Raw genomic sequence first — 26,250 nt, 5'->3', positions numbered from 1 at the left:
TAGGTTCACAAGGAGTTGGACACTACTGAAGCGACTCAGCAAACACACACACACCAAAATAAGCAGCACCAACAAAAATCCTGCAAGGTTTTATAAGAAATTGTTTTACATGTTGAACAAACTCTCATCTTAAATTTACAAATAGAAGCAACCCAGTAAAACAGCAGTGCAGAGGCGGTCCTAAGATGGCGGAGGAATAGGATGGGGAGACCACTTTCTCCCCCACAAATTCATCAAAAGAACATTTAAACGCTGAGTAAATTTCACAAAAAAACTTCTGAATGCCGGGAGAGGACATCAGGCATCCAGAAAAGCAGCCCATTGTCTTCAAAAAGACGTAGGAAATAATATAAAAGACAAAAAAAAAAAAAAGATAAAAGAGGTAGGGACGGAGCTCCGTCCCGGAAAGGGAGTCTTAAAAAGAGAGAAGTTTCCAAACACCAGGAAACACTCTCACTGCTGAGTCTGTGGTGAGCCTTGGAAGCACAGAGGGCAACATAACAGGGAGGAAAAATAAATAAATAATTAAAACCCACAGATACAAGCCCAACGGTAACTCCCCCACTGGAGAAGCAGCGCAGATGGCTGCATCCGCCAGTAGCAAGCAGGGGCTGGGCAGGGAGGCATGGGCTGCATTACTTAAAGTAAGGATCAGGCCTGAATGCCCTGAGGGTAATCAGAGCGAACTAACTTGGGCTAGCAAACCAGACTGTGGGATAGCTACCACACGAAAAGCCCTAAGACACCGACAGGACCGCACACAGAACAAAGGACTGAACAGAATTAGCTGGCTGCAGATCATCCCCCTCCAGTGACAGGCAAGCCAGAAGGGGGCAATCACAGCCCCAGAGAGACATTATCTACCAAACTGCAAGCAGGCTTCTTTGCTAACTAAGACTTTTGGGGGTTCTGGACAGTCATCATCTGCCTGAGAAGGTGCGCTGGTTGTACACCCAGAAAACTGAGCACCAGGGACGGGAGAGACGCAACAACCGCGCTCACCAAATACCTCATCACTTGAGCTGCTTGGACCTGGGAAGGGCACAAAATGCAGGCCCAGTGGAGTCTGCGCCTCTGAGGACTACCCGAGTGCCTGAACCTGAGCAGCTTAGACCTGGGAGGTGCATGCAGCCCAGGGCCAGCCTCAGACGGTTCCCAGTGGAGCAGCCTAGAGCCTGAGCAGTGTGGGCAGGGAGGGCACACGTGCCGTGAGTGAGCACAGGCCCAGTGTGGCTGAGACACTGCGAGTACACACCAGTGTTACTTGTTTGCCGTGTCCCTCTTTTCAGCGTTCCACAGCACAACTGAACCAGTGAGCCTAAAAAAAGTGTCCACTACCGCCCCCCTTGTGTCAGGGCGGAAATCAGACACTGAAGAGACCAGCAAACAGAAGCTAAAAGAGAGGGAACTGCCTTCGAAGTGACAGGTGCAATATATTAAAACCCTGTAGTTAGTACCAACAACATAGGAAGGGGCCTATAGATCTTGAGAAATATTAGCCAGTAAAGTAATTAACCTCCAATTAAAATAAATATGTTTTTTAAAAAAGAAATATAAGCCGGACCAAGGAACTATCCGAAAATGAACTGACCCCACACTGCCCACAACAACACCAGAGAAAGTCCTAGATATATTTTTACTATTTTTACAATCATTTTTTAAAACATTTTAAAAATTTTAAGTCCTCTATTACTCCTTTAATTTTCATTTCTATAACCTACTATTAATTTTCAAAAAAAAAGACCCTATTTTTTTAAAGCAAACTTCATATATGTATATAGTAAATAATTTTTGTGGCTTTTTTTTCTTTTCTTCTTCTTTTGTTTAATATTGTATTTTTGAAAATCCAGCTTCTACTCTAGATTTTTAATCTTTGCTTTTTGGTATTTGTTACCAATTTTGTACCTTTAAGAACCCAATCTTCAGTACCCATTTTTACTTGGGAGTGAGATTACTGGCTTGACTGCTCTCTCCTCCTTTGGACTCTTCTTTTTCTCCACCAGGTCGCCTCTGTCTCCTCCCTCCCCCTTCTCTTCTCTACAAAATTCTGTGAAGCTCTGTGTGTTCCAGATGGTGGAGAACACTTAGGGAACTGATTATTGGCTGGATCTGTCTCTCTCCATTTCATTCCCCCCTTTTATCCTCCTGGCCACCTCTGTTTCCTTCCTCCCTCTTCTCTTCTCTGTATGATTCTGTGAACATCTCTGAGTGGTCCAGACTGTGGAGCACACATAAGGAAGTGATTACTGGCTAGCTTGCTCTCTCCTATATTGATTCCATGTCATCTCATTCGGGTCACCTCTAACTCCCCCCTCCCTCTTCTCTTCTCCATGTAACTCTGTGAACCTCTCTGGATGTCCCTCACTGTGGAGAAACGTTTCCTCTTTAACCTAGGTGTTTTATCAATGGTGCTGTATAGAAGGAGAAGTCTTGAGACTACTGTAAAAATAAGACTGAAAGCCAGAAGCAGGAGGCTTAAGTCCAAATCCTGAGAATACCAGAGAACTCCTGACTCCAGGGAACATTAATTGATAGGAGCTCATCAAATGCCTCCATACCTACACTGAAACCAAGCACCACCCAAGGGCCAGCAAGTTCCCGAGCAAGACATACCATGTAAATTCTCCAGCAACACAGGAACACAGCCCTGAGCTTCAATATACAGGCTGCCCAAAGTTACTCCAAAACCACTGACATCTCATAACTCATTACTGAACATTTCATTGCACTCCAGAGAAAAATCCAGCTCCACCCACCAGAACACCGACACAAGCTTCTCTAACCAAGAAACCTTGACAAGCCACCGATACAACCCCACCCAAAGCAAGAAAGCTCCACAATAAAGAGAACTCCACAAACTGCCAGAATACAGAAAGGCCACCCCAAACGCAGCAATACAAACAAAATGAAGAGACAGAGGAATACCCAGCAGGTAAAGGAACAGGATAAGTGCCCACCAAACCAAAAAAAAAGAGGAAGAGATAGGGAATCTACCTGATAAATAATTCTGAATAATGATAGTGAAAATGATCCAAAATCTTAAAATCAAAATGGAATCACAGATAAATAGCCTGGAGACAAGGATTGAGAAGATGCAAGAAAGGTTTAACAAGGACCTAGAAGAAATAAAAAAGAGTCAATATATAATGAATAACACAATAAATGAGATCAAAAAGCACTCTGGAGGCAACAAATAATAGAATAACGGAGGCAGAAGATAGGATTAGTGAAGTAGAAGATAGAATGGTAGAAATAAATGAATCAGAGAGGAAAAAAGAAAAACGAATTAAAAGAAATGAGGACAATCTCAGAGACCTCCAGGACAGTATTAAATGCCCCTTCATTCGAATCATAGGAGTCCCAGAAGAAGAAGACAAAAAGAAGGACCATGAGAAAATACTTGCAGAGATAATAGTTGAAGACTTCCCTAAAATGAGAAAGGAAATAATCACCCAAGTCCAAGAAACCCAGAGAGTCCCAAGCAGGATAAACCTAACACAAACATCCCAAGACAAATATTAATTAAATTAAGAAAGATCAAACACAAAGAACAAAGAACAAATATTAAAAGCAGCAAGGGAAAAACAACAAATAACACACAAGGGGATTCCCATAAGGATAACAGCTGATCTTTCAATAGAAACTCTTCAGACCAGGAGGGAATGGCAAGACATGCTTAAAGTGATGAGTGAAAATAACCTACAGCCCAGATTACTCAGCAAGTATCTCATTCAAATATGAAGGAGAAATCAAAAGCTGAGAGAATTCAGCACCACCAAACCAGCTCTCCAACAAATGCTAAAGGATATTCTCTAGACAGGAAACACAAAAATGGTATATAAACTCAAACCCAAAACAATAAAGTAAATGGCAATGGAATCATATTTGTCAATAATTACCTGAAATATAAATGGGTTAAATGCCCCAACCAAAAGACAAAGACTGGCTGAATGGATCCAAAAACAAGACCCCTATATGTGTTGTCTACAAGAGACCCACCTCAAAACAAGGGACACATACAGACTGAAAGTGAAGGGCTGGAAAAAGATATTCCATGCAAATAGAGACCAAAAGAAAGCAGGAGTAGCAATACTCATATCAGATAAAATAGACTTTAGAACAGAGGTTGTGAAAAGAGACAAAGAAGGACACTACATAATGATCAAAGGATAAATCCAAGAAGAAGGTATAACAATTATAAATATATATGCACGCAACATTGGAGCACCGCAATATGTAAGACAAATGCTAACAAGTATGAAAGGGGAAATTAACAATAACACCATAATAGTGGGAGACTTTAATACCCCACTCACACCTATGGATAGATCAACTAAACAGAAAATTAACAAAGAAACACAAACTTTAAATGATATAATAGACCAGTTAGACCTAATTGATATCTATAAGACATTTCACCCCAAAACAATGAATTTCACCTTTTTTTTCAAGTGCACATGGAATAGAGGGTCTATCCTTCTCCAGGATAGATCACATCCTGGGCCATAAATCTAGCCTTGGTAAATTCAAAAAAATTGAAATCATTCCAAGCATCTTTTCTGACCACAATGCAGTAAGATTAGATCTCAATTACAGGAGAAAAGCTATTAAAATTTCCAACATATGGAGGCTGAACAACACGCTGCTGAATAACCAACAAATCACAGAAGAAATCAAAAAGAAATCAAAATATGCATAGAAACGAGTGAAAATGAAAACACAACAACCCAAAACCTGTGGGACAGTGTAAAAGCAGTGCTAAGGGGAAAGTTCATAGCAATACAGGCATACCTCAAGAAACAAGAAAAAAGTCAAATAACCTAACTCTACACCTAAAGCTACTAGAAAAGGAAGACATGAAGAACCCCAGGGTTAGCAGAAGGAAAGAAATCTTAAAAATTAGGGCAGAAATAAAATGCAAAAGAAAAGAGACCGTCGCAAAAATCAACAAAGCCAAAAACTGGTTCTTTGAAAGGATAAATAAAATTGACCAACCATTAGCCAGACTCATCAAGAAACAAAGGGAGAAAAATCAAATCAATAAAATTAGAAATGAAAATGGAGAGATCACAACAGACAACACAGAAATACAAAGGATCATAAGAGACTACTATCAGCAATTATATACCAATAAAATGGACAATGTGGAAGAAATGGACAAATTCTTAGAAAAGTACAACTTTCCAAAACTGACCCAGGAAGAAATAGAAAATCTTAACAGACCCATCACAAGCACAGAAACTGAAACTGTAATCAGAAATCTTCCAGCAAACAAAAGCCCAGGTCCAGATGGCTTCACAGCTGAATTCTACCAAAAATTTTGAGAAGAGCTAACACCTATCCTACTCAAACTCTTCCAGAAAATTGCAGAGGAAGGTAAACATCCAAACTCATTCTATGAGGCCACCATCACCCTAATACCAAAACCTGACAAAGATGCTGCAAAAAAAGAAAACTACAGGCCACTATCACTGATGAACATAGATGCAAAAATCCTTAACAAAATTCTAGCAATCAGAATCCAACAACACATTAAAAAGATCATACACCATGACCAAGTGGGCTTTATCCCAGGGATGCAAGGATTCTTCACTATCTGCAAATCAATCAATGTAATTCACCACATTAACAAACTGAAAAATAAAAGCCATATGATTATCTCAGTAGATGCAGAGAAAGCCTTTGACAAAATTCAGCATCCATTTATGATAAAAACTCTCCAGAAAGCAGGAATAGAAGGAACATACCTCAACATAATAAAAGCTATGTATGACAAACCTACAGCAAACATTATCCTCAATGGTGAAAAATTGAAAGCATTTCTCCTAAAGTCAAGAACAAGACAAAGGTGCCCACTATCACCACTACTATTCAACATAGTTCTGGAAGTTGTGGCCACAGCAATCAGAGCAGAAAAAGAAATAAAAGGAATCCAAATTGGAAAAGAAGTAAACCTCTCACTGTTTGCAGATGACATGACCCTCTACCTAGAAAACCTAAAGACTCCACCAGAAAATTACTAGAGCTAATCAATGAATATAGTAAAGTTGCAGGATATGAAATCAACACACAGAAATCCCTTGCATTCCTATACACTAATAATGAGAAAATAGAAAAGGAAATTAAGGAGACAATTCCATTCACCATTGCAACAAAAAGAATAAAATACTTAGGAATATATCCACCTAAAGAAACTAAAGACCTATATATAGAAAACTATAAAACACTGATGAAAGAAATCAAAGAGGACACTAATAGATGGAGAAATATACCATGTTCATGGATCAGAAGAATCAATATAGTGAAAATGAGCATACTACCCAAAGCAATACATAGATTCAGTGCAATCCCTATCAAGCTACCAACAGTATTTTTCACAGAGCTAGAACAAATAATTTCACAATTTGTATGGAAATACAAAAAACTCAAATAGCCAAAGCAATCTTGAGAAAGAAGAGTGGAACTGGAGGAATCAACCTGCCTGACTTCAGGCTCTACTACAAAGCCACAGTCATCAAGACAGTATGGTACTGGCACAAAGACAGAAATATAGATCAATGGAACAAAGTAGAAAGCCCAGAGATAAACCCATGCACCTATGGACACCTTATCTTCGACAAAGGAGGCAAGAATATACAATGGATTAAAGATAATCTCTTTAACAAGTGGGGCTGGGAAAACTGGTCAACCACTTGTAAAAGAATGAAACTAGAACACTTTCTAACACCATACACAAAAATAAAGTCAAAATGGATTAAAGATCTAAATGTAAGACCAGAAACTATAAAACTCCTGGAGGAGGACATAGGCAAAACACTCTCCGACATAAATCACAGCAGGATCCTCTATGACCCACCTTGGAAATAAAAGCAAAAATAAACAAATGGGACCTAATTAAAATTAAAAGCTTCTGCACAACAAAAGAAACTATAAGCAAGGTGAAAAGACAGCCTTCAGAATGGGAGAAAATAATAGCAAATGAAGCAACTGACAAACAACTAATCTTAAAAATATACAAGCAACTCCTGCAGCTCAATTCCAGAAAAATAAATGAGCCAATCAAAAAATGGGCCAAAGAACTAAATAGACATTTCTGCAAAGACATACAGATGGTTCACAAACACATGAAAAGATGCTCAACATCACTCATTATCAGAGAAATGCAAATCAAAACCACAATGAGGTACCATTTCATGCCAGTCAGAATGGCTGTGATCCAAAAGTCTACAAGCAATAAATGCTGGAGAAGGTGTGGGGAAAAGGGAACCCTCTTAAACTGTTGGTGGGAATGCAAACTAGTACAGCCACTGTGGAGAACAGTGTGGAGATTCCTTAAAAAATATTCCTGGAAATAGAACTGCCTTATGACCTAGCAATCCCACTGCTGGGCATACACACCGAGGAAACCAGAATTGAAAGAGACACGTGTATCCCAATGTTCATCGCAGCACTGTTTATAATAGCTGGGACATTGAAGCAACCTAGATGTCCATCAGCAGATGAATGGATAAGAAAGCTGTGGTACATATACACAATGGAGTATTACTCAGCCATTAGAAAGAATACATTTGAATCAGTTCTAATGAGGTGGATGAAATTGGAGCCAATTATACAGAGTGAAGTAAGCCAGAAAGAAAAACACCAATACAGTATACTAATGCATATATGTGGAATTTAGAAAGATGGTAACGATAATCCCGTATGCAAGACAGCAAAAAGACACAGATGTATAGAACAGTCTTTTGGATTCTGTGGGAGAGGGAGAGGGTGGGATGATTTGGGAGAATGGCATTGAAACATGTATAATATAATATAAGAAATGAATCACCAGTCCAGGTTCGATACAGGATACAGGATGTTTCAGGCTGGTGCACTGGGATGACTCAGAGGGATGGTATGGGGAGGGAGGTGGGAGGGGTTCAGGATTGGGAACACGTGTACACCCGTGGTGGATTCATGTTGGTATATGGCAAAACCAATACAATATTGTAAAGTAATTAGCCTCCAATTAAAATAAATTTAAACAAATAATAAAGTGAAAAAAGATAAGTAATGGGAAATGTTTTCAGGTTAGATTTAACAGTTTATATTTTTTAGTTCAGGCAAAACACAATTGAATTAAACCAATAAAAGATTGATGGCTGATTCATGTTTTGGTTTGACAGAAAACAGCAAAATTCTGTAAAGCAATTGTCCTTCAATAAAAAGTAAATTAAAAAACGCAGTGCAGCTTTAATATTTAACACCCATGAATACTTGTATATGCCTGTGAGTGTGGGTCTGAGTGGGTGTGTCTGTGTGAGCTTTGTGTGCTAGGGGGGTGTGTGTGTTGAAGAGCGCATTTATGTGAGATGTGGTGCCACCCCCCATCCCGCCATGTGAGTCAGATGAGCTTCAGTGGGAAAGTGGGGGCCCATGAGGATTGAAATCGTCTCTTCTCATGTGGTTCTCAGGATAAAGACAGGGCTTTGACCTGGGAACCCAGAGAATTAGGTCAGGAGGCTCCTTGTAGATGATATGAGGAGCCATTCTCCACCTTGCTTTTCCCTTAAGAGCTTTGCACTGCTCTTAGGGAGGAAGGAGAACAGCACCGCAGGACTGCGCTGCTCTGGGCCCCTGGTTCCTAGTTGTAGTGGCTCTTTCTGCTAGGGGCTAAATTCACGAAGAGTGAAAACAAAGGAAAGTCATATTTTTTCTTGTTGAACATTCAGTGCAGAACATCAAGGAACTTCTCCTATCGACTGAGATTAACCTGGTCTTCAGACTCGTCGTCCAGGCGTGTCAGAGCTGCGGGGCAGGATCCGTCCACCCCTGGTACATTTGCTGTCTCAGGCTGGGACCCGCAGCTTTTCACACCCCGCCCCCTAGTGGTGCTTTTGCTAATAGCACTTCATTTGCCTCCTGTCTCCTTGAGATCTTCCCTGGTGGCTCAGACGGTAAAGCGTCTGTCTACGATGCCGGAGAGTCGGGTTCGATCCCTGGGTTGGGAAAATCCCCTGGAGAAGGAAATGGCAACCCACTGAGGACTATTGCCTGGAAAATCCTATGGACAGAGGAGCCTGGTAGGCTACAGTCCATGGGGTCGCAAAGAGCCGGACACGACTGAGCGACTTCACTTTCACTTTCACTCACTCCTTGAGATCATGAAAGGCTGTTTATGAAGCATAGGCATTGGGGTTTATTTCCTTCTTCAATATTTATCGGTATTAATGAGCATTGTGCATGTTTATTGGGTCAGCGCTTACTTAAGTTGAAAGAGATTAAAAGTGATGCTGTTCCTTGGCATCAAGGTGGTTTAGACCCTAAAGAGAAAGTGATCTGCTGGATCGATGTAATGAGATAACTTAATGAGAAAGTGATCAACTTCAGTCATATTCTTATCAATGTAAAGAAATAAGGTAGTTAGAAAATAAATCTGCTTTATTGGGATACAGCTGTTTTCAATACATTTTTATTCATACATAGTTTTATTTCTTTATAAAAACATGTACTTTCTGTATTTTAAACAATATGAAACTACATTATCCAGGCTGGCAGATATTAGACATAGACACTTCTGAGCACTTGAAATGTGGTTTATCCAAACTGAGATGCTAAGTGTAAAATATACAATGGATTTCAAAAATCTTGCATAAAAAATCATGTACAATATTTCTAACACTTTTTATAGATTGCATGTTGAGATACTTTTGGCGTATTAGGTTAAATAATATAAAGATAAATTTCACCCGTTTTTGTTTCATGTAACGATTATAAATTTGAAACCATACATGTGTTATTTCTGTGTGGCTCATGTTATAGTTTTCTTGGCGGGAAATGGTTTTGAAGAGTAAAATAAGTAACTATAAAATAAAGAGAAAATGGTCAAGTTAAAAGATACCACTTTCTCTCCCACCAACCCCAGGCCCTCTCCTGAGAGCGAAGACAATTCTTTTGTGTTAAAAATATACACACGTGCATATAAATATTTTCTAACATGAAAGCAAAATACACATGGTGTTTTGCAACTTGCCTTTTTCATTTCAGAATATTTAATGAAATCTTCATAATTATGAAAAAGAGAAAGTGAAAGTGCTTGTTGCTCAGTTGTGTCTGACTCTTTGCAGCCCCATGGACTGTAGTCAGCCAAGCTCCTCTGTCCATGGGGATTCTCCAGGCAGAAATACTGGAGTGGGTTGCCATTCCTTTCTGCAAGGGATCTTCTCATCCCAGGGACCAAACCCAGATCTCTTGCATTGCAGGTGGATTCTTTACGGTCTGAGTCAACAGGGAAGCCCACCTTTTTAAACTTTTTTTTTTTTTTTTCACTTCAATGTGTGACAAAACCAGCAGGCCTGGCTGAGCGCACCATTCAGGGCCTTCACGGCGTCCCCCTGAATGGCTGTAGGTGGTGAACTCCACTCCAGGTTCCACTGCTTGACTCCTAGCACCTCTCAGAGGCCTGGCCTGGCCCCACGGTCATCTTCCTCTGTTGTGGTCCCAAAGTATCCAGTCATCTTCCCCTCATCTTCCCCTTCAGAGCAGTCCTGTCTGTGGTGCCTTTGATTAGCCCAGGCTGTATGTGGAGAAGGTTCCCTGTGAATGTTCCTCTTCTGCTCTGAGTACAGCTCAAAGAGCTTTTGTGTTTAGAGACTCTGCTTCTTAAGGCTCCTAGAGTAATGGAACTTAACACATCTTCACGTAGAAACCACTGGGGAAGTAGTTCCAAATGTCAGGCGTCTAGCCAGTGGTTATATCGGTCAATCACATAACTGCTGATTCAGGCAGATTTGTACTTAAAGATGTACCAGCATCCTTAAAGAGAGTCTTTGGATTCAGAAAAATCAGGTAGAAATGAGAGTGAGGTGGAGGGGTTTTACTGAAAATAGCAAGGTTACAGGCAAGTTTGCTAACCAGACACTGAGATACACTGTGTCTCTTCTCAGGTTCGGCTCCCAGTATTCTGGATCCAGACGTGTAGCCTCAAAGCAGAGAGATTAGAAGATCATCTTGGAAATTGTGTATAATTTTTTAAAAATAGGGTTCTTACTTGAAGTAAAAAGTGACTTCCACCATGAGCTTAAGAATGAATAAGTCTACCACATCCTAATTCAGGTGAATCCTAATTCAGGACTGAGCATGTTAAATTGAGATCATGCCACTGTGGTGCTTAACTTCCATAGCTAAAAAAAAAAAAGAAAAATTCTTTACCCTAAAGAGGTAAACTATATCATTTTATGAAAATGTTACAATTTTATCAGCTGGTCTCCCCATGGAGAAGATTTCTATGAGCAGGCTGTTCTTCTTTGTCTGTGACACAGGTTGGAGATTTGAGTCGGTGACTTATTTGACTCATATTGTTCTAATTGAATGCAGGTTTTCTCTTGGATTAAGTATGTTAGAATGCTTGCTTTGGTCCCCAAGGCAAATATTCAAGGACATTAAGTAATAAAACTTAATATAGGAGCAATTAAAATATGGAATATAATTTATGAAATATTAGAAACCAAGTTGAATGTTTATTATTGCAAACGTTAATAAAAAGTTAATTGTGCCCTTTAGCAATTAATTTATGCACAATTATCTCAAAGTGTTACCAGGCCTTCTGAACTAATTATAATTATAGTGAGGTATTAAAAAGAAAACTCCAAAGTATCTACAAAATAGCTCCATAAGTCTGTATGCTTAGCTGATGTGGAAGCCCTCAGCTATGTAAGTAATATTAAATGAGTTAAGACTATTCTCCAATTACTCTGTAGGAGTTGATCATTTAAAATTAGCGTGCTGTGGTTGGGTACATTTAAAGAGCTTTAAAAGCATCAAGAGGCATTCAAAACAATTACTGTCTATTGTACCTTTTATTTAATCACAAGCTCATTCTTGTATGTTAGAACTCCTGCATTTAGTTCAATAGGTATTAAATTCATGCACTGGAAGAATGTAAATCTATGTAATATTACCTTCCTTGCTGCAGTTCTTTTTCTTCAGGATTACACACCTTAAAAATTAGGCAGCTGCTGTCATTTGAATTTATTATATTACAAGTAATAATACCATTCATTGAGAACCTACTGGGTGTCATATATTTTACATATAGCATTAGATTACTCTCATGAGGTCCTTGGATAGTGCTAGGCTTTACTCCAAATATCACACACAGACATTCCTCGCCCCTCTCTAATATATATGCTGTGTGTATGTGTGTGTATATATATATACACACACACATTTCCCCCCAACCCCCCAGGCTCCAAAATCACTGCAGATGGTGATTGCAGCCATGAAGTTAAAAGATGCTTACTCCTTGGAGGAAAAGCTATTGACCAAACTAGACAGCATGTTAAAAAGCAGAGACATTACTTTGTCAACAAAGGTCCATCTAGTCAAGGCTATGGTTTTTCCAGTGGTCATGCATGGATGTGAGAGTTGGACTATAAAGAAAGCTGAGCGCCGAAGAATTGATGCTTTTGAACTGTGGTGTTGGAGAAGACTCTTGAGGGTCCCTTGGACGCAAGGAGATCCAACTAGGCCATCCTAAAGGAGATCAGTCCTGGGTGTTCATTGGAAGGACTGATGTTGAAGCTGAAATGCCAATACTTTGGCTACCTGATGCAAAGAGCTGACTTATTTGAAAAGACCCTGATGCTGGGAAAGATTGAGAATGAGAGGAGAAGGAGACAACAAAGGATGAGATGGCTGATGGCATCACTGACTCAATGGTCATGGGTTTGGGTGGACTCCAGGAGTTGGTGATGGACAGGGAGGCCTGGCGTGCTGCGGTTCATGGGGTCACAAGGAGTTGGACATGACTGAGTGACTGAACTGACTGATATATATATAACATATTTATACTTCTATGCAAGGAGATCAACCCAGTCAATCCTAAAGGAAATCAACCTTGAATATTCATTGGTATCTCCAATACTTTGGCCACCTGATGCAAAGAGCCAACTCATTGGAAAAGACCCTGATGCTGGGAAAGATTGAGGGCAGGAGGAAGGGGGGGCAACAGAGGATGAGATGATCAGATGGTATCACCAACTCAATGGACGTGAGTTTGAGCAGACTCTGGGAGATAGTGAAGGACAGGGAGGCCTGGCGTGCTATAGTCCACGGAGTCACAAAAAGTTGGATATGGCTTAGACTGAACAGCAACAACATTATGTATTTATATATTATATGCATTATATTGTATATATTATACATTTCATTATATATAGTATACATTATATATTTAATATACTTGGTACTCTTAAGTTTGATACTCTCTATATATACGCAAATATGTATTCACTTACTTTTCATAAAAATCATAGCTACTATTATTATTTTAACAAAACTGTGGCCCAGGGAACTTAAATGCCTTGCCTAATATTATAACATGACAAAGTATTAGAGCAAGAATTTGGAGCCAGAGAGCACAGCTCCATCAATGGTGTTCCCTAACCACCAGTCCATATTGACTGTTGGGAGTTATACATTTTTAGATTTGACATTAGCTCTGTTTCTTCCCAGAGTTGTGACCTTGGACAGATTATTTAACTCCATTGTGAAATGGAGGCTAATGGCTGGACCATCTGATAGGGATGTCAGCAACATCCGCTGAGAGAATCTGCATATGAGGGAGCACAGCTGCTGGCATGTCATCCTTTTGTCCAGGAAATGCAGGCTTTGGTTATCATGATCTTCTGTTGTAGTTTTCTGGGTCAGATGTTACTATCCAAATTTACTAACAGAAGAGCCAGCTGAGGCCCACAAAGTTAAGTGTATTGCCAAAGGCTCATTGAAGAGCAAACATTCTAACTAAAATGTATCTAATTCCCAAAGTTTACAGTCTATGCATTGTAACAGAGCCATGATAGCAGGCCTAAAACTGACCACTAACTTTTCAAAATGGTTACCTTTGATCATACTTGTTGAGGATGAATGTGTATGGTGTTTACTGACTTGAAGACAAATTACTTCTCTTGCTGCTGCTTCTCTGACCAGCTGATGTTTAGCCCCCTGGCTTTCCCATTTAAGAAGCCAGTGAAAGTGGTCAAGAAATTCCAGTTACGTGAACACTGATTTTTATCCCCAGGACAGTTGTGCTGGCATTGGGATGGAGCAGCAGAAGATGGGAGGGCTGAAGGAGGACAAAGCCCTTCTCTCCCCACCGCACCCCGCCCCAGGATTCAAATCTTTTTCTTGACTCACTGTGGAGACACTTTTATTTTCTGATAAAATAGCCAAAATGTTTACTTACTGCCTGGAATGCTTATTTTTCCCCTATTTAAGTTGCTTTTCTGAGGTAGCTTTGAACTGATTTTGTTCCACTTCCACGTTGTATGCCTTTCCAGATTATTGAGTAGAAGTGTACCATTTCCTTTAGTGTTACTTGTTTCTTAGTTCCTTCAAAGGTATCTTGGTGACTGACATCGTTGCCTTTCTCTAGAAAAATGTTTCAGTGGTAGATGTTTTAGTAAATTGTAATATTTGATCTTATTTCAGGCTTGCAAAAAATTATAAAAATGATTCAAGAAACTGCTGTAGCCAAACTCACTACATTGCTCACCTTTTGTTCCATTTTCCTTATCTCCATTGCTCCATCTCCATCTGTGTGTGTGTGTTTCATGTGTGTGTTGCGTCACTGCATGCACAGAGGCAAAGCAACATACGGTTTTCCCCTCATTTGACTATTTAGGAGTTTATTTATAAATGCTTCGATAAATTAGCACAACATGTAGGCACATTGGGTCAGTTATCGGAAATAAACCATATGCAATAGTGAACTAATGAAGAATATAAATTTACCCAACACTAACACACTATTCAGGGTCACTACGTACAAATACACATGTACTCTGTTTAATGCCAGGATGAAGTGGTATTAAATGCCATTGAAAGACATTGTCCAATTGGTTTAGGAATTTTGGCAGGTCAGGATTTTGGTGTATTCGTATATTTTCAGTCCACAGATGGACTGAAAAAAGTAAGACAGGGAAGAGTGGACAGATGCGAGATGAAATCTCCAGGACTGGCCAGAGCCTAAAGCTGACAGATTTGAGAAGAACTGAATTCCTTTGGTTTAACATACTTACTACATTTTCTGTTAGATTGTTTTTAGTTGCTCATTTGTATGTGTGTTTAAGGTTCTACAACACAGTGTCTGTGTTTTTATTAGGTGGTCCTGCAGTGCCTGTACAGATTATAGAATCAGGCCACTCTCGGAACGTAAAGGATATTAAGTCATTTTTATCAGCATCCTTGGTTTACAGATGAAAAAAACTTGAGACTTAGGTGTAATTAGTTGTAGGATGCTAGGCACTAGAATTCTGAGTGCTGACTCCCTATGTAGTGTTGTAACCATGTGGTTGTCTAGTCGCTAAGTCATGTCCAGCTCTTTTGTGACCCCATGGACTGTAGCCCCCCCAGGCTCCTCTGTCCATGGGATTTCCCAGGCAAGAATAGTGGAGCGGGTTGCCATTCTCTTCTCCAGGGGATCTTCCTGACATAGGGATGGAACCTGTGTCTTCTGCACTGCCAGGCAGATTCTTTACCACGGAGCCTCCAAGGAAACCCATTGTAATCATGAGATGACCTTGTTTCTTGAAGCCAGCCTGCTTGATTACAACTGAGCATTTGAAAACAAACAAACAAAAACCACGAGGCTGAATTTACGGTGGTGGAGTGTTCTTTGCAGCGCCTGTTTTAAATTGTGTGTGTCCTTGCCTGTCTGCTGTAACAGGTTCTCTGCTGGGATAAAGGGGTGCAAGTGAGACCATTGTGACAGATCCTTAATATCGTTATTAATTACATTGTTCCCACTTCCTACAGTGTATTGTCAGATGCTGAGGGAAAATAGACTCTGGACTGCCTGTGCTTTTAATGAAAAGCTGTATCCCCTGCACCCGTTGTATAAAATCCTAATGAACTTCTCTGAAGAGACATAGTTCATCTCAGTGTCTAATGTTACCTTTGCTTTAGGAAAGTCTCCAATGCAATCTTGATTGTTCTTTGAAATATCATTTGGCTTATGGTTAGAGAGCGCAGGAATCCTTTTAGAGCCTAAGGCATTGGAGTCTTTCTGAGTCTCACTGGTACACACTTTGTCTTTGGGACTGTATGAGAAAATCCATTTAAAAAATAATCTTTCATTAGAAGCAGCATTAGCTCCATCGTTTGCCTTACAATTGATTTGTTTGGAAAATTGAAAGCCCATAAAAGAGGGTCTGGTTTTAGTATATATCTCCACCACTCTTCCAGTTGGTTGAGACTTTTATAAATGCCTGAGTACCGCTACCAATAAGGATTTGTCATCTCTTGTCAGAATAGTCATATATAATTTTTACTTTGAACTTGAGCCATAGATTTACTTCTGTGTTTGTTCTGTCCTTTTTTGGGGGGCCCCATTGGCTTAATGTTTTAAGCTCTATCGCTATGGTAATATATCTTCAACTCCCATTTCTAAATCCATCAATAACATTGCAATCCAATTCTGCAAAATAAATTATTAGTCAATGCCTGTGTATTAATCATTCAAAAACAATAAAAGTAAAATTGAGGGCAGAACACTAGTTGCCTTGAAGTATTGAATAAGCAAATTCCTCTGGGAGATTTATCATGAGGATTTACAATTATTATTCCTGATGAAATTGAGCTTTGTCTGTTAGCAAAGGTGAGCTTCACTTTAATTCTGAGTGCTGTAACCATGGAAGTATATTTTTGAAGAGAATATAAGGAACAGAAACCTCAAGTACTTAGGGTTTGTGCACATTTTTGAATATTCATGGAATATAGTATACATTCTTAGTAAATATAATGATTGTACAGATACTGCTAATTTATGTGAATTGATTTTCACCTTGGAATTTCTGGTAAATAAGTACCTTAAATCAGTCTATAAATTGACTTGAATAAAACACCTGTAAACAAATGCCAGGGACTCAAGATGTGTAGCATCAGTATAAATCATTCTAGATAGAATTTCACTGAGATAATAAGCATCTTAATGTTCTAGAATATGCCCTTCCTTTAATATGCAATGTCATTATCTGTATAGACCCACGTGCATGGTCAAAATTCTTGGATTGCAAGCAACAGAAACCAATCTAAATACGGAATAGGCCAGAAACAGATTCACTTTGTCATTCGTTGAGTTGGTAAGTCCAGGATGGTGAGATGGGTAGGCTGTTTCAGAACAGCGAGGCCCAGCAGTTCAGACCCTGGCGCCTCCTTCTCTGTGCGTCACTGCGCTGCTCTTGTCTGCGTTCTTGGGGCTTTCTCCATGCCGGCCCCAGGCTCCTGCTCACCGCCTTCAGGAAAGATGCAGAGAAGCGTCCTTCCGTGAAAATCTTGACGCATGTTCTAGTTGGCTATGTTTGGTCACATGTGTGCCCATGAGGCTAATGACTGCGCCTGAAGATAAGAAGATAAATGCATTGAGTCCGAATCAAAGGTCATGCTCTTCCCAGAGAGTAGAAAGGTATCGGGGTTGACATTCGCACCTGAGTCACATGTGATATAGAACGGGCATTGTCCAATTAACAGAGGGGTGCTGGACAGAAAATTAAAATAGATGTTCATTACATCCTGTCATGGCCTTACAAAAAGCTCTATAATACTTGCTATCTTGTGTGCTATTGACATTGCCATTCTTAGCAGCATGCCGTTAGAATGCTTCACCCCTTGCTGAGCCACTTGAGTGAGGCTTGGGTGGCGTTATAACTATGGAAGACCTCCTCCATAATTACTCAAGTGGGGCTCTCCCTTGTAACTGTCTGGAGTACTCAGAACATCAGGGTTTCTTTTCTGCACAGCAGTATCACTCAGCTGCAAAACCTCTTCCTTCCATTTCTTTAGAATTGATATTTTTAGGGCAATATGAATGTGGTGGGTAGATTTTACCCTTCACCTCTTATACTCACCCTCCTGTAAGAATTTTAAATGACTCTTCATAAGGGTTAAAATTTTTTTTTTTTCATTGAAACTTGTTAGAAGTTCAGAGATGTTTGATAGGCTTAAGACTGCATCTTTCCATCTTCTTCTTGTCTTTCTGGACAGTTTCTATAGCTCTTCAATTTTCCAACAAATACGAATGTTCATATGAGTGAAGTGGTGAAAATGGCAGGCTGGCTAGCTATACCCTGGAGCCCTGGGATTGAATCAGAGGTTCTGGATTTCCATCCTATGCCTGTTTATTAGGAGCAGGACCTTAGTCAGTTTTAAAAGCCCCATGAGTTTGATTTCTCATGTGTCAGATTAAGGGCGCAATTGTTTCATCAGCATTCCTTGAGCACCTTGTACACAGCATGCATGCTGTAGAGGTGGGGGACAGCCATGGAAGGAGAACAGAGGAACCTCTGCTTTCATAGAGGCTTCGTTCTATGGTGAGGAGGACCGGCAATGAGTATCAGACAAGTAAGCAAACAAGAGCTAAGTACTCTAAAGACAGTGAAACAGAGCAGTTCAGTCACTCAGTCGTGTCTGAGTCTTGGCGACCCCATGAACCGCAGCACGCCAGGCCTCCCTCTCCATCACCAACTCCCAGAGTTTACCCAAACTCATGTCCATTGAGTTGGTGATGCCATCCAGCCATGTCATCCTCTGTCATCCCCTTCTCCTTCTGCTTTCAATCTTTCCCAGCATCAGGGTCTTTTCAGATGAGTCAGTTCTTCCAATCAGGTGGCCAAAGTATTAAGAGTTTCAGCATCAGACCTTCCAATGAATATTTAGGACTGATTTCCTTTAGGATGGACTGTCTGGATCTCCTTGCAGTCTGAAGGACTCATAAGAGTCTTCTCCAATACCACCGTTGAAAAGCATCAATTCTTTGGCACTCAGCTTTCTTTATACGCCAACTCTCACTCCATACATGACAACTGGAAAAACCTTAGCTTTGACTAAATGGACCTTTGTTGGCGAAGTAATGTCTCTGCTTTTTAAAATGCTGTCAGGTTGGTCACAGGTTTTCTTTGAAGGAGCAAGCATCTTTTAATTTCATGGCTGCAGTCGCCATTTGCAGTGATTTTGGAGCCCCCAAATAAAACTTCTCACAGTTTCCATTGTTTCCCCGTCTGTTTGCTGTGAAGTGATGGGACCAGTTGCCATGATCTTTGTTTTTAGAATGTTGAGTTTTAAGGCAGCTTTTTCACTCTCCTCTTTCACTTTCATCAAGAGGCTCTGTAGTTCTTTTTTGCTTTGTGCCATAAGGGTGGTATCATCTGTATATCCAAGGTTATTGGTATCTCTCCCAACAGTCTTGATTCCAGCTTATGCTTCATCCAGCCCAGCATTTCACATGATGTACTCTGCATATAAGTTAAATAAGTAAGGAGACAGTATACAGCCTTGACATGCTCCTTTCCTGATTTAGAACCAGTCTGTTGTTCCATGTCCAATTCTAACTGTTGCTTCCTGACCTGCATACAGATTTCTCAAGAGGCAGGTCAGGTGGTCTGGTTTTTCCATCTCTTTCAGAATTTTCCACAATTTGTTGTGATCCACACAGTCAAAGGCTTTGGCATAGTCAATAAATCATAAATAGATGGTTTTTTCCTGGAATGCTCTTGCTTTTTTGATGATCCAGCGGATGTTGGCAATTTGATCTCTGGTTCCTCTGCCTTTTCTGAATCCAGCTTGAAGATCACATACTGTTGAAGCCTGGCTTGGAGAATTTTGAACATTACTTTGCTACTGTGTGGGATGAGTGCAATTGTGTGGTAATTTGAGCATTCTTTGGCATTGCCTTTCTTTGGGATTGGAATGAAAATGGACCTTTTCCAGTCCTGTGGCCACTGCTGAGTTTTCCAAATTTGCTGGCATATTGAGTGGAGCACTTTCACAGCATCATCTTTCAGGATTTGAAATAGCTCAACTGGAATTCCATCACCTCCACTAGCTTTGTTTGTAGTGATGCTTCTTAAGGCCCACTTGACTTCGCATTCCAGGATGTCTGACTCTAGGTGAGTGATCACCCCATCATGATTCTCTGGGTCATGAAGATCTTTTTATATAGTTCTTCTATGTATTCTTGCCACCTCTTCTTAATATCTTCTGCTTCCATTAGGTCCATACCATTTCTGTCCTTTATTGTGCCCGTCTTTGCATGAAATGTTCCCTTAGTATCTCCAGTTTTTTGAAGAGATCTCTAGTCTTTCCCATTCTATTGTTTTCCGCTATTTCTTTGCACTGATCACTGAGGAAGGCTTTCTTATGTCTCCTTGCTATTCTTTGGAACTCTGCGTTCAAATGGGTATATCTTTTCTTTTCTCCTTTGCTTTTTGCTTCTCTTCCTTTCACAGCTATTTTTAAGGCCTCCTCAGGCAGCCATTTTGCTTTTTTGCATTTCTTTTTCTTGGAGATGGTCTTGATCCCTGTCTCCTGTACAATGTCATGAACCTCCATCATAGTTCTTTAGGTACTCTGTCTATCAGATCTAATCCCTTGAATCTATTTCTCACTTCCACTGTATAATGGTAAGGGATTTGATTTAGGTCATAACTGAATGGTCTAGTGGTTTCCCCCACTTTCTTCAGTTTCAGTCTGAATTTGGCAATAAAGTGTTCATGATCTGAGCCACAGTCAGCTCCTAGTCTTTTTTTTGCTGACTGTATAGAGCTTCTCCATCTTTGGTTGCAAAGAATATAATCAATCTGATTTCAGTGTTGACCATCTGGTGATGTCCATGTGTAGTCTTCTCTTGTGTTGTAGAAGAGGGTGTTTGCTATGACAGTGCATTCTCTTGGCAAAACTCTATGAGCCTTTGCCCTTCTTCATTCTATACTCCAAGGCCAAATTTGCCTGTTACTCCAGGTGTTTTTTGACTTCCTGCTTTTGCATTCCAGTCTCCTATGATGAAAGAAAGTGAAGTCACTCAGTCATGTCTGACTCTTTGTGACCCTATGGACTGTAGCCCACCAGGCTCCTCAGTCCATGGAGTTTTCCAGGCAAGAGTGCTGGAGTGGGTTGCCATTTCCTTCTCCATATGATGAAAAGGACATCTTTTTTCAGGTATTAGTTCTAGAAGGTCTTGTAGGTCCTCATAGAACCATTCAACTTCAGCTTCTTCAGCATTACTGGTCAGGGCATAGACTTGGATTACTGTGATGTTGAATAGTTTGCCTTGAAAACGAACAGAGATCATTCTGTTGTTTTTGAGGTTGCCCCCAAGTACTGCATTTTGGGCTGTTTGTTGAGTATGATGGGATTCTTGCCCACAGTAGTAGATATAATAGTCATCTGAGTTAAATTCACCCACTCCAGTCCATTTTAGTTTGCTGATTCTTGAAATGTTAACTTTCACCCTTGTCATCTTCTGTTTGACCACTTCCAATTTGCCTTGATTCATGGACCTAACATTCCAGGTTCAGAGCAAGGAGAGAGCAAATGATTGGTGAGGACCACGTGCTAAGATAATGAAAGGTTTCTTTCAGTTCAGTTCAGTTCAGTCGCTCAATCGTGTCTGACTCTTTGTGACCCCATGGACTGCAGCATGCCAGGCTTCCCTGTCCATTGCCAATGCCTGGAGCTTGCTCAAACTCATGTCCATCGAATCAGTGATGCCATCCAATTATCTCATCCTCTGTTGTCCCCTTCTCTCCTGCCTTCAATCTTTCCCAGAATTAGGGTCTTTTCCAATGAGTCAGTTCTTTGCATCAGGAGACCAAAGTATTAGAGTTTCAGCCTCAACCTCAGTCCTTCCAATGAATATTCAGGACTAATTTCCTTTAGGATTGACTAGTTTGATCTCCTTGTAGTCCAAGGGACCCTCAAGAGTCTTCTCCAACACCACAGTTCAAAAGCATCAGTTCTTCGGTGCTCAGCTTTCTTTATAGTCCAACTCTCACATTCATATATGACCACTGGAAAAACCATAGCTTTGACTAGATGGACCTTTGTTGGCAAAGTAATGTCTCTGTTTTTTAATATGCTGTCTAGGTTGGTCATAGGTTTTCTTCCAAGGAGCAAGTGTCTTTTAATTTCATGGCTGTAGTCACCATCTGTAGTGATTTTGGAGCCCCCCAAAATAAAGTCTGTCTCTGTTTCCATTGTTTCCCCATCTGTTTGCTATGAAGTGATGGGGCCAGATGCCATGATCTTCATTTTTTGAATGCTGAGTTTTAAGGCAGATTTTTCACTCTCCTCTTTCACTTTCATCAAGAGGCTTTTGAGTTCCTCTTCACTTTCTGCCATAAGGGTGGTGTCATCTGCATATCTGAGGTTATTGATATTTCTCCCAGCAGTCTTGATTCCAGCTTGTGCTTTATCCAGCCCAGCATTTCACATGATGTACTCTGCATATAAGTTAAATAAGCAGGGTGACAATATACAGCCTTGACATATTCCTTTCCCAATTTGGAACCAGTCTGTTGTTCCATGTCCGGTTCTTTAAAGGGACATAAATACAACCTCAGACCTCAGTGATAAGAATAAGTTTGTCTCATGCCTATTTAGGAAGAGTGCATTCAAGGCAGATGAAAAGGAAAGGCAGAAGTGCTAAATTGGGGGCAAGCCGGGATTATTTAATGACTAATAAGCAGGTCCACATGTCTAGTTCATTAGGAGGAAAGAGGAGAGAGAACTGAGTTCAGGAATAGTGATGAGGGCTGCCGTGAATTGAGCGAAGCCCCAGGTGGTTTTTGGAATGGGGATTATGTCATCCAGTTTTTTGTTTTTTAAAACATCCTTTGAGACGGCTTATCTGGGGAAAAGCTAAGTGATGAGTCTGGTTGATAGCTATGGTAGTAATTGAGGTCAAGTTTGTTGGTGGCTTGAAATAGGCAAACCATGAAGATAGTGGTAAATTATATTCAGTGGTAGGTTTTATTTAGGTGACATCACAGACAGGACCTACAGACAGACCGGATATGAGAAGTGATGAGAGATGACTGATTTCCAGAGACTGCCCAAGTATGTAAATGGTATGACTAGGTTAAGAATAATGAAATATTAGCCATCTAGATAGAAAGTGTTGTGATCCTGTGATGACTCTGAACTTGTGATGAGCTCTGGGCAAGTGAAGGCAGGACCACCATGCTCCCAGGTCGCTCAGGAAACTGAAGTATAGCAGAGTCAGGAGGCCAGTGCTCTTGAACATGTGGTCGAAGAGTTTCAGCACCTTACAACAGATGTGCAAATGTCAGATACTGTTTTTGACTTACTGCAAGATTTTTCTATGCCTCTTCTATGATTTCTTTTCCCAGAGTTGTAGGCAGAAGTGAGTTTGGCAGTTGCTATAGAAATGGAAATACCATAAGACATGCTGAACTACTCAATGACTAGATTTATCTTTGAAATGTATTTTTTTTCTATGTTCTTTCCTCCTAATTAATTACAGCTTTGAACATTTGGGTAGCAGATAAATTGACAGGAGGTTTTGCCCCCCTCTGACTGAAATGATCATAATATAGTGAGTAGTTCTGCAAATTGGGTGACCCCAGACTGTGATAAATAGTTCTTTGTGAAACAGATAGAAGTACTTCAAGACACCTTGACAGCGTTTGAGGCCATGTCAGTGGCATGATGCCAGTGAAGAGAGCTAATAACAAAGGTTTCTGTTGGACAGAAAATATAAGAAAGTAGCTTTAAAAAGTGAGAGATCCATGTTCAAGGTAATATCAAATACTGTCGATTTGCCTGGTGGTGTTTGCAGTTAAGTCTTTGTGACCAGAAAATTCAGGTATGGGTGAGACATACTTTTATGGTGTCTTTTTCATTTAGGTATTTTTAGCTTGTACAAAGTCAAAGTGTTCAATCTTTTTCTTTCATGATTTTAAGCTTTGGTATCATATTTTGGCAGTCTGCTCCTGACCCAAGATTCTAAAGTTATTCACCTCCTTTCTGTCTAAGCTAGACTTTTCTTTCTTTCTTTCTTTTTTTAAAGACTTCATTATTGTTGCTGTTTTATCATTCCACAGTTGATTATAATGCAAGGTGAGAGATGCAGATTCAAGTTTATATATTTTTCTACATGAAGAACCTTCTGAGAGCAGCGGCTCTATCCATCACCCCCTATCCTGACACAGTGTGCAGCACACAGCCGGCTCAGAATAATCATTGAATAAGTGAACAAAAAGAATATCCAGAACCTCATGGTAAATGTGAATTGCAAACTCAGAGATTAATAATAATCTGAAAACTGCCTATTAGAGACCTGAGTTACAAGGGCTCTGTAGTACTCAATAAGAAAAGAGGAATCTTTTTAATGTAGCCTCTAGAAACATTTTGGACATTATGAAGACATTTTTTAAAACACTTTACACTGACTTATTCTAACCACATGAAAGACAGCATGGGAAGGTGAAAGCTTTTGGTGAAAATAAATTCAGGTTTGAATTCTAATCTTCCAAGTCCTTGTTTTCTTAATCTGGGTTTTGTTACTGATCTAGACTCACTTTTTCCATCTTGTCCCCCCTGCTTTGTCCTCGCGCATCCTTTCCTCTGAGCACACATGGAGCAGGGGAGCCAGCTCTGGTGTCTCTTTATAGTAATCCCATTGGATCAGGGCCTGCCACTTAACCTTAATTGTTTCCTTGCTGAGAGAGGCAATGCCTAGGTAAGCTGATAAGAAGTCCAGGGTCCCCGAGGACGAGAAAGGGGTCTGGAATTCTCAAGGAGGAGGAAAGGACAAACTTTTTTTTTTTCCTCTAAATTTCTTAGTCACATAAAATGCTTTTTTCTTTAAGTCTGGAGCTGATGATTACACAACAAAATAACTAGGCTTAAACTCTGTACTAAGGATTATAGAACAGCAACATATCCTGCTTGAGGACAGTTTCTCCTTCTTGAAAACCTTCTGACTAATCCTGTTATCTTAAAATGTATATTAGGTGAGTGGGTCTGGTAATATCTTTTTATTGTTAGTTCTAATCCTGTCATTTTAAAATGCAAATTGTGGGAGTGGGTCTAGTAAGACCTCTACAACCTTGAGTCATTCTTTTGATTTATTGTAATTACCAACTTAAAAAGTATATAGCTCCATTGCTAAGACTAGTGAGGGGAGCATTCTCCGTCCCCCTTCTGATGTCTGTGTCAGAAGCTTCCTCTGTCCCTTTTCATGCTGTAATAAAACTCTGCCACACAATAGCCCTTGAGTGATCAAGCCTGTTCCCTGGTCCCAAAGTTAAGTCTTCTTCGGAGATCACGAATCCAACACCTTTCACCGTTAAGCTATCATTCCTTCAGATACAGCCACCCTGGGTGTTAGAGCTTCATATATGAATTGGGGAGGACACCTGTATTCAGTATATACCATTCCTCTTCGGTCTCTCCCCACCCCCACAAATTCATACCCTTCTCACATGCAGAATACATTCATTCCATCCCAACAGTTCCAAACATGTTCATTCATTTCAGCATCAAGAGTAAAATCTAAACTTCCAGGTATCATCTCAATACTATATACATCAAATACAGTATGAGATTTAAGGTAGAATTTCCCTCCAGGTATGAACCTCTGAAACCAGACAAGTAGTTAGTTTCCGGAATTCAAAGGTGGTACATTCTCCTTCCAAAGGGAGAAATTGGGAAGGAGAAAGAAACCCTCACACGGCAGATTTCTACCAGCTCCTAAGGCTGACGTCCTCTTGGACTTGACGCTCTGCCCTTCAGAGCCCTCCGTCTTTAACGTGGGCCTGTAACCTGCTTGCTTCTCAGGCCCAGTGTGGGCACTGCAGGGTCAGCAGGCACCGAGCATCTAGCACGCTGCCCATGAGAACAGGTGTGTGATTAATTCTGATTGTCCTTTTCAGCCCCCCACTAACCATCCTTCTAGAGAGCTCAGAAGCCGAGAGATCTGCCAGTACACGTTAGCATGAGAAGACTGAGAGACTGTGTTTCTCGTGTGAACTTTGATCGGTAGGTTATTTCCTAGCTTGTGGTCTTCTGTAACCTGTCATTGCGGACTGAGTGTAAAGAGTCACATGAAATGGTTTTGTGTGTGTTCAGTTTAAAGTATTTTAAATTAAAAAAAGAGGCAGGTTGAATGAAATGTAGACTGCAGGGTTTCAGGTGACTTGCAATTAAATAGGCTGTTGTCCAAAAGACCACACAGCCAATGTAGTTACGACAAATCCTGTACCACATCACACAGCTATGGACGCATGTATCTGATGTTCCAATTGTATAAAGGCCTGTCTTCATCCAGTAGAACATTCAGCAGTGTTTAAATCTGGCTTTTCAATTGCCCTTTCAATGGATTGTATGTTCATGTGCTCACATAAACTAAACTAGATGCTCATATGATACTCAGTTGCAGGGAAAATGCTGACTGAAATTGCTTAATGATCCGAA

The sequence above is a fragment of the Ovis aries genome, chromosome 14, assembly GCF_016772045.2.
Source record: "Ovis aries strain OAR_USU_Benz2616 breed Rambouillet chromosome 14, ARS-UI_Ramb_v3.0, whole genome shotgun sequence".
Lineage (NCBI taxonomy): Eukaryota > Metazoa > Chordata > Mammalia > Artiodactyla > Bovidae > Ovis > Ovis aries.
The sequence above is the reverse complement of the archived record's forward strand: the minus strand, read 5'-3'. Positions refer to the sequence as shown.